Raw genomic sequence first — 13,387 nt, 5'->3', positions numbered from 1 at the left:
TCATCATTCTAGTCTTATTAGGATTTTTAACACCCTAGGATTATACTAAATTTATGCATATTTTCATTACTTTTCATCAATTTCCACAACTAGGGTTGTAATATCCCAGATTATTGGTCCTTCGAAATTTCTAAAATTTTATCCTTACTATCCAAACTATGACTCCCCTTACGAGTCATAAGTAGTCTTGATGAGTCGTTGAACCTGAATTGTAGCCTAAATAATGTGTGTGGCCAAGCTTTCAGTTCTAAGTATGAGTAGCTCCCAAATGAGTGGTATGGACACATTCAAAGTCATGATGTCCCAGCCATAGTCAAACCAGTGTGTGTTCTAAATATTATTGTCCTGGTGATGACTAGGATCCTATGAGTCTTAGGAAACCTTAAAGAGTTGTATATTGTAAGCTATAGGGTCAAAAATATGTTTGACTAATGATACTCACTTGGATACAACTTGTGGTGATGAGTCATAATGTGTCGTTATGAGTAGTGGTATGAGCCATAGTGACTAGCGATAATTTTTTAGCTTTTAAGTTGAGGGTACTTTGGACAATTCTCTTCTTACCCAATTAAAACTCTACATCTATAAAGAATTAAAGGAGTTATTTCTCATTCATAACAAAGTTAAAACACTCTCCCTTCTCTCTAAATTCCCTCAAGTAAGATACTTAGGGTTTTTAAGAAGTAGGTCATCTAAGGGCTCAAGGGTTGAATTTTCTCCATAAAACTTGGTGTTTCAAGCATGTCACTCTTCCCTAATTATTACTTTTCTAGAAGAATGTGTTTTAAAGTATTATTCATATGGTTTTGATATTGGTTTTGGAACATGGTTTGAGGATTTTGATGTTTGTGTTTGAAAAATATTTTCCCATGGTTTACATATGATTTTTCATGCTTTAATTATGGTTTTGAACTTGTGGGGTGCATGGGTATGGTGAATAAACTAGGGGATTGTGATTTTGTCTAATTTGTAAATATTGACAATTAAAGTGGTAATGACCTCAACCTAATATTGTGAAATTGGATTTGAATATGAAAAGTATGCACATTGAACTATTCTTGAACTATTTCATAATGTGAAAAACTAATGAAGCATAATGATTTTAAATTAAATCAAGGGGGTTGTGAATTCCCCCAAGTAATGATAATTGGTTTGGCATGTTGATATTACCTTGAAAGTATAGTTGGTATGGAGATACCAATAGTGTATGCCTTAATGTGTATTATGGTTCAATGAATGGAAATATGATAAATGATTTAATTGGAATTTAATGAGGATTGTGTAGCTGAGTCATGAAAGTGGAGGTCCCAAGGGAATAATATCGGAAACCGCAATTGCCGATGTGGGGATCTAAATAACCAGGTAGTTTGAGTCCCCTTTATTATTATTAAATGATTGGGAGGTTCGAGTCCCCCATGTAATATTACATGACTTGGTGCTTCATTCACCTTAGTATTCTAGGAATTTTGAGTCCCCCATAGTGCATACATATATTACATTCTCTGGTTTGTACGGTTACATGCACTAGGGCCTTTTCAGCTAGGGAAGAGCTTGACCCATATAGCCCATGGGTGACTTCTTATGACAGTTGACCTACATAAATCCATGACTAAATTTTTAAAGTGCATGCTAAGCCTTGTTCCCTTTCTTGAAATATTATTTACGTATGTATATGATGATGTTTACGTAGATTTGAATTGGCTTTATTTTATCGAATATCTCTGTGTTACAAGTTAGTTCTCAACCCACTAACTGTCTCTAGATGTTTTTCCCCATGCAATGCAGGCACCAGAGATACTTCTACTTTTTCTATATAGTGTTAGATGGATTAGCTTGATTCAATGATCGTTGGTGTTAAAGTGTTGAGCTTTCATTTTTTATAAGACAGAGACATTTCATTTGTTTCAATTCATAGCTTATAATTGAGAGTTCATATTATCATTAACATTGTTATTTTTATTATCATGGTTGGGGGTATGTCTTGACACTTTATTAATTTTGGTTTTGTTAGAAGGCTTTGTGGATTACTGTGGACTTAGATGATGTTGGTTGGTTGTTTTGGCCAGTTATCCTATATAGACATATCTTAAATTCTTTGATCATATCAAATTCTATTTTTTATATGTTTAGAATTTATCTAATGTTGGGGTATAGTGTCTTATTTGGGTAATTATAGGGGTAGTCTCTGGTCTATGATAGATTTGTGATATATGTCACAGCTAGGACTTGGTTTAGGTTGTAATAAAATTGGTATTAGAGCCTAGGTTTGGTGTCATTGGGTGTCCACAAAACCATATTAAGTAAAGTCTCTTTTATGGGTGTGTAGTGCACCATACTTATAAGGAAGAGGATATGAGGTATTTAGGAATATGTTTCTTTCTTATTCTATCTCAGGCTATAGAGTCTAACATCTTAAAATGTCCTCTAATTTCTGTATGTTCACTTTTAAGATCATGCCTCCAAGAAGATCTGATGCTCATGGAAACTCTTGTATCTCTTCTAAGGTTAATATGGATTGAGCTCATCCTACTCAAGGAGTTCAGACTTGGTCTAGGGTCACTGCTTTTGATTGCCCCAGTGAAGTTCCATCTTTTCCCTCTTTCCTTCTCGAATAACTCAAGCTAGTGTGTCTAATGCTTAGTTTTAGCTATCAATCTATTTTCTTACCCAGTTAGTGGCCTCTCAAACTAAGATTGTTGCTTTTGTTGCTCCATCTTATGAAGTCACTAGAGTTGGCCAATTTATGAGGTTGAGTCCTTCGACTTTTAGTGGTTCTAAAGTTGAGAAAGATCCTCAAGATTTCATTGATAAGATGGTGAATATTTTTTGTGTGATGCATGCTACTGATGTGAAGGGTGTAGAGTTTGCTGCTTATCTATTGAAGGATATGGTGTATTAGTGGTATGAGATATGGGACTAATCTAGGGGTAGTAATGCTGAGTCTGCTTTGTAGGATGACTTTTCTAGTGAATATCTTAATTGCTTCTTTCCTTTGGAATTGAGGGAGATGAAGGCTGAGGAAGTCATAAATTTAAAGAAAGGCAAGATAAAAATGTAAGAGTATGCCTAGAAATTTCATCAACTATCGTGATATGCTTTGGAATTGGTGTCCAGCATAAGGGCTAGAATGAGAAAGTTTGCTTCTGGGTTGTCTCGTGATTTGACTTTGGAAAGCAAGGCTACCTTGATAAACAAGGATATAGATATCTCTAGACTTGTGATGTATATGCAGTAAATGGAAGAGAAAAAGAAGAAGCAAACAGAGATAAGGAAAAGGCAAAATAAGAAGTTTTAGTATTTAGATTAAGCCGGAGGTCCGTCAGGGGATGGTAGAGATTATGGAAATGGGCTAAGAAGAAGTGTAATTTTGGTTTCTACTCAACAACTAGTACTCTTTACCCAAAGCCATCGAGTGATTGTCGTTCTCAAAATAGTATTGGTCCCAGGGCAAAAAGTGCCCAACCTCAGGCTAGTGGGGCCTAATCAACTTCATCATATTCTTTTTATAGATTTGGTTGTCAGGTGAATCATGGTGTTTGTGAAGAGGGGAGGAACAAGTGCTTTAAATATGGTCAAATTGGTCATATACAGAGGGATTGTCTTTCTAGAGTTGGTTCTAAGGAAAATAAGATCCTTGTTGCTACTTCATCAGCTCCTGGACCAAAGTGTGCTACTTTTTCTTCTGGCTTCAGTACTGGTCAAAACTGTTTGTATGACCTTACCATTCACCAATATTTTGAGGTATCCCCCAATGTTGTTACTGGTATACTTAAACTTTTCTCTCATGATTTATATTATCTACTTAATCCCAGGTCTACCCTCTCTTATGTGACCCCTTATATGGCTATTCATTTTGGTTTTGATCTAGAGTGTATTCTGTATCCCTTCTTTGTGTCTACCTTGGTGGGTGAATCCGCCATGGCTAGAAGGGTCTATAGGGGTTGGATGATGTCGATCTATGGTAGGGTGACCTTGGTGGATCTGATGGAGTTGGACATGTTAGACTTTGACGTAATTTTAGGGATGGATTAGTTGCATTCATGCTATGCATCTCGTAATTGTCAAACCCGAAGGGTCAGTTTCAATTTCCCTAATGAGCCAATGATTGAGTGGGAAAGTAGTTCCCTAAAGCCTAAGGAAAGGTTTATGTCATATATTAGGGCCAGGAGAATGATTTCCAAGGGGTGCCTCTACCATCTAGTACATACAAAAGATTCTAGATCCGATGGTCCTTTAAGATAGTCTATCTATGTTTTTTGTGAGTTTTCTTAGGTGTTCCTTGAGGATCTTCGTGGTGTTCCTCTATAATACCCCAAACTTTCCCTAAGCTTAATTTCATCTCGAGAAGGTTAAGAAATGACTTCCTAGGTGAGTATCATTTTTTAACCATAAAGAATTTCCCTAATTTTGAATTTTTATCACATGGGAAATTTGATAAGCTTTTCATCGATATAAGATTCGCCCAAATAAGATACCCGGGCAAGAAGTTATGGCTAATTTAAGTCCTAGTCATAAAAAAGCGTTATTTTAGTGCTTGGCGTATTGCGGAGAGGGTCTATTTGACAATTATCAAATTCCAGTAGCCTAGCGTGATTGTGGCGCGTCATACTAAAATTCCAGGTCCCAACCAATGGGACAACACGATGGCTACACATTGCGGTGAACCCAAGAATCCCATTTGTCAATTTCCAGTGAGCCACCGCGATAGTGGCTCGTCGCGGTGGACCCTAAAATTGAGTTTTCCAGTTCAATTTTTCCAGCTTTGTATAGAAGTTATAAAGGGAACTTTGGACTTTTTCCAAGCCTCTTAAACCATACAAACATCAGATTTGAAGTCATTCCAAGTATTATATGGGGTTTTCTTAAGATTTATCTCAAATAAAAACCCTAAGTACCCAAAACCTCTCCCAAGAATTTCAAGAATTCACCATAATTTTCTAAATTGAATTGAGATTTGAGGTTCCTAAGACAAAGGCATTAAGAACCCTCATCCAAAAGTATAAGAAAGAGTCTCAAGCAAGCTTATTCATCAAAGTTCATAATTAGAGGTATGTGGGGTTTGAACAAGAATACTCCCTCTATTCTTGTGCCCAAAGTTTTGGTTTTCTTAAAAGACTTTAATGTTTTCAAGATGAATTATGCTTAAATTTCTACATTCAAGTATATGAGATTATGGATTTGTTCAAGTCATAAATTATATGATACTACACCCATTTTATGATTTGAATTGAAAATTAATATTATGAATTACATATTCCTTCCATGATTGGTGTTTGGAATACTCTTAAGATTGAAGTCATGATTTACCCTCTATTTTGAATTAAGATTTCTTGAATGTGTATACATGTTTTAAGGTTCAAGAATGAATGTTGATATATTCTATAGTATTTCAAGAATGGTATTGATATCTCCATATCATTGAAGTTTCAAAGCTTGTTAAAGATAGTCTACCAAAGTTTTATTAAAAGAGTTGATTTTGATCTTAAGTTAAGAAAAGAATCCACATCTTTTGATTTAAGTTAAAAGGAAGCATATTGGCTCCCACTTCATAATGTTGAATTGTATATGGTGGATTTTTCCTAAAAGTTTAAAGCCTAGTATGGGAGTAGTACTTAGCACCGAGTTGGGATTGATTTTGAAGTCTCATTCCCTAGAACTACCAGTCACCATAGGATTTTGTTTACCCCAAATGGGTTAAGCTAGTGATCACTAAAAGTAAAAGGTTCTACTCTGATGGCAAGGAAAGAACAGCTCTCCCCAGTGTGGGCAAGACGTTGGACACCATATGGCTCACCTGGTTTATGTCAGTTAGAAGAATCTCCCAAAAGTAGTCCCTACTCTATTTAAGATAAAAGTACTTGTATTTCTAAAGCTATGATTCTAGGATTTCTAAAGTTATCAAGTGCTATAATCTTTAAGTTTCAAAGAAGCTCCTTTTTTTCCACAAGATTAAAGTGTACGTTATGAAGGTTGTCATTTTAGGAGTTTATCTAGTTTTCAAGCTTGTGTACAAAGAAAAAGTATAGATTTAGAATAAAGTAAAATGACTCACGTGATTTATATGGTATGTTTTCTATTCATGATTTATGAGGATTTTATTCAAGCTATGTGAGTCACCTATTATGCGATGCATATTTTCTATAAAGACTTATGATATGGATTGTTTAATTGCATACACCCCATATACTCAGTACATTCCCAAGTGATGATCGACATATACGTCTATGTGCTACACTGTCTTATAAAGTAGGTTCAGGTGCTCAGCCCCAGCCTTGTCAGTGACTTTTGCATACATTTGTCTACATCTCCACAGTGGTGAGTCCTCATGGTTAGAGGACCTATCTTCAGACATTTTAGTATTTTAGTAGATGTGTTATTGCTTTCATTTTAGTTCGAGTCAATTAGGGATCTTCCCCAATGGCTCTCTAGTTCATTGAGTAGTAAAGTCTTTATCAGACTAGATTGTCAGAATATTTAGATATTCAGTATTTTGTTACTTCCACAGTACTCTTTCATATTTTTGTAAGACGTGCTATGACATGTCTTAGTATATTTCTCACAGTACCTTGATTTACGTATTTGGAAGTAGTAGCATGTTCAAAGGGTTGGCTTTGGGTTACTTGTAGCCTTAAGCACTTGTGATATTTCGGGACCCATTTTTGAGGAGTTACATCCTCCCGATAGGGAAATTGATTTTGGAATTGATCTTCTTCTAGACATTTATCCTATTTCTATCCCTTCATAAAAAATGGCTCCAAATGAGTTGAATGATCTCAAGAAGCAGTTGAAAGATCATCTAGATAAGTTTTTTATCCATCCTAGAGTTTCTCCCGGAGGTGCTCCAGTTATCTTCGTGCATAAGAAGGATAGGTCCCTTTGGATGTGTATAGTTACTGCTAATTAAATTGGGTGATTGTGAAGAAAAAGTATTCATTTCCTAAGATTGATGATCTCTTTGATCAGCTTTAATGTGCTAAGTACTTTTCTAATATTGATCTTTGATTGGGTTATCATCAGTTGAAGATTAGGGATGTGGATATTCCTACGACTGCCTTTCAAACTCGGTATGGTCATTTTGAATTTTTGATGATGTCTTCTTCTTATGCTAATTCCCTGTGGTATTTATGGATCTTATGAATCGAGTATTCCTTCAGTTCTTAGATTTATTCATAATTGTGCTTATTGATGATAGTTTGGTGTATTCAAAGATTGAGGCAGAATATGTCGATCACCACTGCCTGGTGTTACAAATCTTGAAAGATTAGTGGTTGTCTGTGAAGTTCTAAAAGTGTGAGTTCTAGTTAAATATTGTGACCTATCTGGGTTATGTTGTTTCTAGTGAAGGGATCATGTCAGATCCACAAAAAGTTGTAGTGATTAAGAAGTGGCCTAGACCCACAACTCCAACCGACATTTAGAGCTTCTTGGGTTTAGCCAGTTATTATAAAAGGTTTGTGGAAAGCTTCTCTTCTATTGCTGCCCCATTGAAAAAGTTGACTCAGAAAAAGTTGAAGTTCTTATGGCCAGATGCTTCTAAAGGTAATTTTAAGAAGTTAAAAGATAAGTTAACCTTGAATCTAATTTTGACTCTACCCGAGGGTACCAATAGTTTTTTTGTCTATTGAGATACGTCCTGGGTTGGACTAGGTTGTGTGTTGATGCAGTATAGAAAGGTGGTTGCATATACTTCTAGGAAGTTAAAGGTACATTAGAAGAACTATCCAACTTATAATTTTGAATTATTAGTTGTGGTCTTTGCTTTCAATATTTGGTGCCATTACTTGTATGGGGTTTATTTTGACATCTTCTCAGACCATAAGACCCTGCAATATGTGTTCACCTAGAGAGTTGAATCTCAGTCAAAGGAGATAGCTTGTGTTGCTCAAAGACTATGTCATGAGTCTCTATTATCATTCGGGTAAAGCTAACGTGGTTGTTAATGCTCTTAGAAGTTTGTCCATGGGAAGCTTATCTCATGTAGATAAGGATAAGCGAGGACTGGTGAAGGATATTCACAGTTTGGATAATCTTGGAGTTATTCTCTTGGACTTTGAATATGGTGGTATGCGTATACAAGAGGTGGAAAAGTAATCTCATAGTGCTGAGGTAAAGGAGAATCAGGTCTTGTACCCTATCTTGATGTAGATCAAGGATGATTTGGGTAACCTGAAGGTGATGGCTTTTGAGACTGATGGCAATGTTATCTTGAGGTCTTAAGGCTGGTTATGTGTTCCAGATATTGATAGATTGCGAGATATGAATTTTGTTGGGCTCATGAGTCGATGAACATTGTTCATCCTAGTTCGACAAAGATGTGTCATAACTTAAGAGAAATTTATTGGAGAAATAACTTGAAGAAGGATGAGGCCCATTTTATGGCTAAGTGTTTGGTTTCCAGCAAGTGAAGGTTGAGCACTTGAGGCAGGGTGGTTTGTCTCAAGAGATTGAGTTCCTATGTGGAAATGGGAAGTGAATAATATGGATTTCATGGTCCCATCATCAATTTGATTCCATTTGGGTAATTGTGGATAGGATGACTAAGTTCGCTCATTCCTTTCTAGAGAGGACTAATTATTCGACGGAGGATTATTCTAAGCTCTTCATTGAGAAGATCGTGAAGTTACATAGTGCTCCAGTTTTTATCATAACTGATTAAGGTACTTAGTTCTTATCTCACTTTTGACGTTTCTTTAAGGGAGGTTTAAGGACTAAGGTGAACCTTAGTACTGCTTTCCACCGTCAGACGAATGGACAAGTAGAGAGAACGATATAGACTTTGGAAGATATGCTAAGGTCTTGTGTGATCAATTTTGGTGATAGATGGGTTTACCATTTTCCTCTCATTAAGTTTTCTTATAATAATAGTTACCAATCGAGTATTAGAATGTCTTCGTTTGAGGATTTATATGGCAGGAGGTATAGGTTTCCTATTGGGTGGTTTGAGGTTGGTAAGAATAAGTTGTATGGTCCCGATTGAGATTTTTGATTGGCAAGTTCGTCGATTGCAGACTAAAGATGTGGTTGAGGTAAAGGTTCTATGAAGGAACAAAATGGTTGAAGAGGCCACTTAGGACTATGAAGAGGACATGAAGTCCAAGTATCCATTCTTGTTTCCCTCTTAGGAAAATAGAGCTTGAGGTATGTGCATTCCTTACCATCTTTGTTTTGAGTGTTTGTTAAAGGTAAGTGGTTGTGTTTAGAGTCAAATCAATCTAATAAATGCTTTGTCTCATCATTTGAGGATGAATGGTCCTAAGGGGTGAGAATGTAACACCTCAAATTCTTGGTCCTTAAAAAATTTTGAAATTTTATCGTTATGGCCTAGACTACGACTCCCCTGATGAGTCGTGGGAAATCTTAATGAGTCATTGGACCTGAATCGTAGCCTAAATATGTGTGTGGCCAAGTTTTATATTCTAAGTACGAGTGGCTCCCAAACGAGTTATATGGACTCATTACGAGTTGTGATGTCCCAACCGTAGTCAAACTAGTATGTGTTCCAAGTGTTGATTTCCTAATGACGACTAAGACACTACGAGTCGTAGGGACCCCTAGTGAGTTATATGATGCAAGTCATAAGGTCAACAGTAAGTGTTCCTAATGACACTGTCTTGGCTATGACTCATGGTGACGAGTTTTAATATGTTGTTACAAGTTGCAATGTGACCCATAGTCACTGGTGACAATTTTTCAGCTTTTAAGTTAAAGGTAGTTTGAACAATTTCCTTCTTACCCAATTAAAACCCCAAGTCCTTAAATCATTAAAGGGGTTTATTTCTCATTTGTAAAATAATCAAAACACTCCCCCTTCTCTCTAAATTCCATTAAGTAAGATACTTATGGTTTCTAAGAAGTAGGTTATCTAAGGGCTCAAAGGTGGAATTGTCTCCATAAAACATGGTGTTGCAGGCATGTTACTCTTCCCTAATTATTACTTTGCTAAAAGCATGTGTTTTAAAGTATTATTTGTATGGTTTTGATGTTGGTTTTGGAGCATGGATTGAGGGTTTTGAATGTTTGTGTTTGAACAATGTTTTCCCAAGGTTTACATATGATTGTTCATGCTTTAATTATAGTATTGAACTTGTGGGGTTCATGGGTATGGTGAATAAACTAGGGGATTGTGATTTACCCTAATTTTTGAATATGGACAATCAAAATGGTAATGACCTCAACCCCATATTGTGAAATTAGATTTGAATATGAAAAGTATACACATTGAACTATTCTTGAACTATTTCATAATGTTAAAAACTAATGAAGCATAATGATTTTAAATTGAACCTAGGGGGTTGTGAATTCCCCTAACAGATGATAATTTGTTTGGCATATTGATTTTACCTTGCAAGTGTAGCTAGTATGACGATTACAATAGTGTAAGCCTAAATGTGTCTTACAGTGCAATTAATGGCAATGTGTGATAAATGATTTAATTTGTCTTTAATAGGGGTTGTGTAGCTGAGTCATGAAAGTAAAGAATCCAAGGGACCAATACTGGACATCGTAGTTTCCAATGCGTAGGTCTAAATGACTGGGTGGTTCATGTCCCCTTTATTATTATTATATGATTGGGAGGTTCGGGTCCCCCACATTATATTACATGATTCTATGCTTCAGTCACCTTAGTATGTCAGGAGGTTCGAGTCCCCTGTGGTGCATATGTATTTTTATCTTCTGGTTCATATGGCTATATGTATTGAGGCCCTTTCAGCTAGGGAAGATCTGGACCAATATAGCCCGTGGGTGCCTTCTTCTGACGGTTGAGCTATATAAATCCATAGTAAAGTCTTATAGTGCATGCTAAGCCTTGTTACCTTCCCGATATATTATTTACATATGTATATAAGGATGTCCACATTTATTTAAATTGGATCTATTTTATCCCCTATCCCTAAGTTACAAGCTAGTGCTCAACCCACTAACCATTTCCAGATGTTGTATCCCCACGTGATGTTGGCATCGAAGATACTTCTACTTTTCCTGTGTAGTGTTAGGTGGATCGACTCAGTTTGTCGATCGTTGGTGGTGAAGTGGTGAGCTTCCATTTTCTAGAAGACTTGGACATTTCACCAGTTTCCATTCATAGATTAGAATTGAGAGTTCACATTATCATTAACGTTGTCATTGTCATTTTCAGGGTCGGGGGCATGTCCCAACACTTTATTGATTTTTATTTTATTAGAAGGCTTTGTGGATTACTGTGGATATGGGTGACATTGGTTGGTTGTTTTGGCCGGTTATCGGTTTTTGAAATGTCTTAAATTCTTTGAGCTTATCCTATGGTATCTTGTTATATGTTTGGAATTCATCCAACATTGGGGGTATGGTGTCCTATTTGGTTAAGTATAGGGGGTGGTCTCCAATCCACGGTGACTTGAGATACCCGTCATGACCAAGCCTTAGTTTAGGTCATGACATAGTTGAAACCCCAAAATCCACCTTTAATGTATTTTATGAGGTTCAAAAAGTGAATTCATGTGTAAATTTTATTACTTACCTCCAAAGATAGAAAATTCCAAAACCCTTTAAAAATTACCTACCTCAGATCTCTCTTGCATTTTTCTTAAAAAAAAGGGGATGAAACATTTTTGGTTTTTTAAAAATATTAATTTTATTGGCCATTACCACTACAACAGATAAATTACCACTATAATGGTACTACTACATTGGTTAAAGTTCCTTTCCAGTGGTTCATGCCTTTTTCATAGAGGTCGATATTGTCGTTTCCATTACCGTTGCAGTTGTTACTTTTTCAATTGAAGCAGTCCAAGGTAGAACCTCGGGAACCTATTTTAATTTGTCTTGTTTTACAATATATACAACAAATTATAACATCGCAAACCAATCTTCCATGATAAACATTATAATCAAAGTTCTATAAATCTGTTTCGGGGGCCAAAAGTTGCTATAGTCTCCTATACTTATTTTCTATATAATTATCACATCAAATCCCACCACTACCAATCATATTAGTACCAAATTTTATTTGATTATCATATCCTCAAAAATAAGACAATCCTTGCTAGTTCTAAATTTGGAAAAATTAACCTAAGGAAGTCTAGGTGCAAATTTTACCTCCTATTACAACATAGCAACAATTTAGATTGTTTTAGATGGGCCTACTTCTCCTAATGAGATTTACAGTTCATTAGTTTAGTAATCGGAATTTTAACGAGGGTTTCTCATTTATTGTGGCTCCTTTGACCAATTTAACTCAGAAAAATATTATTGTTTAGTAGTCGAATGATTTTGAGACAAGCTTTCAAAAGATAAAGAAGTTGTTAAATTCAGCTCTAATAATTACTTTTCCTAAGGAGAGTGTGGGTTTACCATATTTTATGTATGTTGTATGTAGGTTTGGATGTAGTGTTGATGTAGGAGGGAAAAGTGATTGCTTGTGTTTCTCGTCAGTTGAAGCCTCATGGGAAGAATTATCTCACCATATTTGGAGTTGGTCATTGTGGTGTTTGTGTTGAAGTTAAAGAGGCATTACTTGTACAAAGTCTACTACGAGATTTTCACAAATTATCATATTCTTTAGTACTTCGTCGACCAGTGAGATCTTAATATGAGACAAGGACGTTGGCTTAATTTGCTTAAGATAATGATCTCATTATTTTGTATCATTCGGGTAAGTCTAATGTGGTTGTTGTAACTACCCTCCAATTTATTTTTCATTTTTCCACTTATTTTTGCTGTTAGGGATTTCCCATAGCTGCCTGAAGTCATTTATAACGTGTTGGGTATAGGGCATTTCGCTTGTTTTTTAGAGCCAATTCCCTATTTAGAAGTATTCGCTGGTTCCAATGGCCACCGATCAAAAATTTTAGTAAAATGATCTAGGATGAAAATTTTTACAGTGCTATCAACTCTAGAATATCAATTTTAGGCTAGTTATACCTTTTCTTTGGGTCCCAATGCACCCAAGCTTATTTTGACCAATTGTTCTGAAAGTTGGAAAATGAGAAATTTTGGTATGGGACCCATATTTGGTCAAAATGACCTCAGATGGAAAATCCAACTTTTTCATTGCATCTGGAATATCGAATTTAGTGTATTTACATAGTTCATTTGCATAAATTGGAAACCGAATAAATTTTGAGACCTTAGCGGAATCATAGAAATTTTCCACGTTCAACTGGTTTGTTGATCATGTACGATCGCACAAAGGCTATTTTGATTCCATTATTGTGATTGCACAAGGGGTATTGCTAATGCAATATCCCCTTCTGACACCAGGGATTGAGATATCACACCCTAGACTATGATACCAACACCTTTAAACCTGGCATAGATATAAAAAGGCCACTTAGGCCATGTTTTGGCTATTTTTCACTAATCCACTAGAGCTAAGAACCCTATACGAGTGAGATAACTCAAAATTGAG

Source organism: Capsicum annuum, chromosome 7 (genome assembly GCF_002878395.1).
Source record: "Capsicum annuum cultivar UCD-10X-F1 chromosome 7, UCD10Xv1.1, whole genome shotgun sequence".
Taxonomy (NCBI): domain Eukaryota; kingdom Viridiplantae; phylum Streptophyta; class Magnoliopsida; order Solanales; family Solanaceae; genus Capsicum; species Capsicum annuum.
This window is presented reverse-complemented; position numbering follows the sequence as displayed.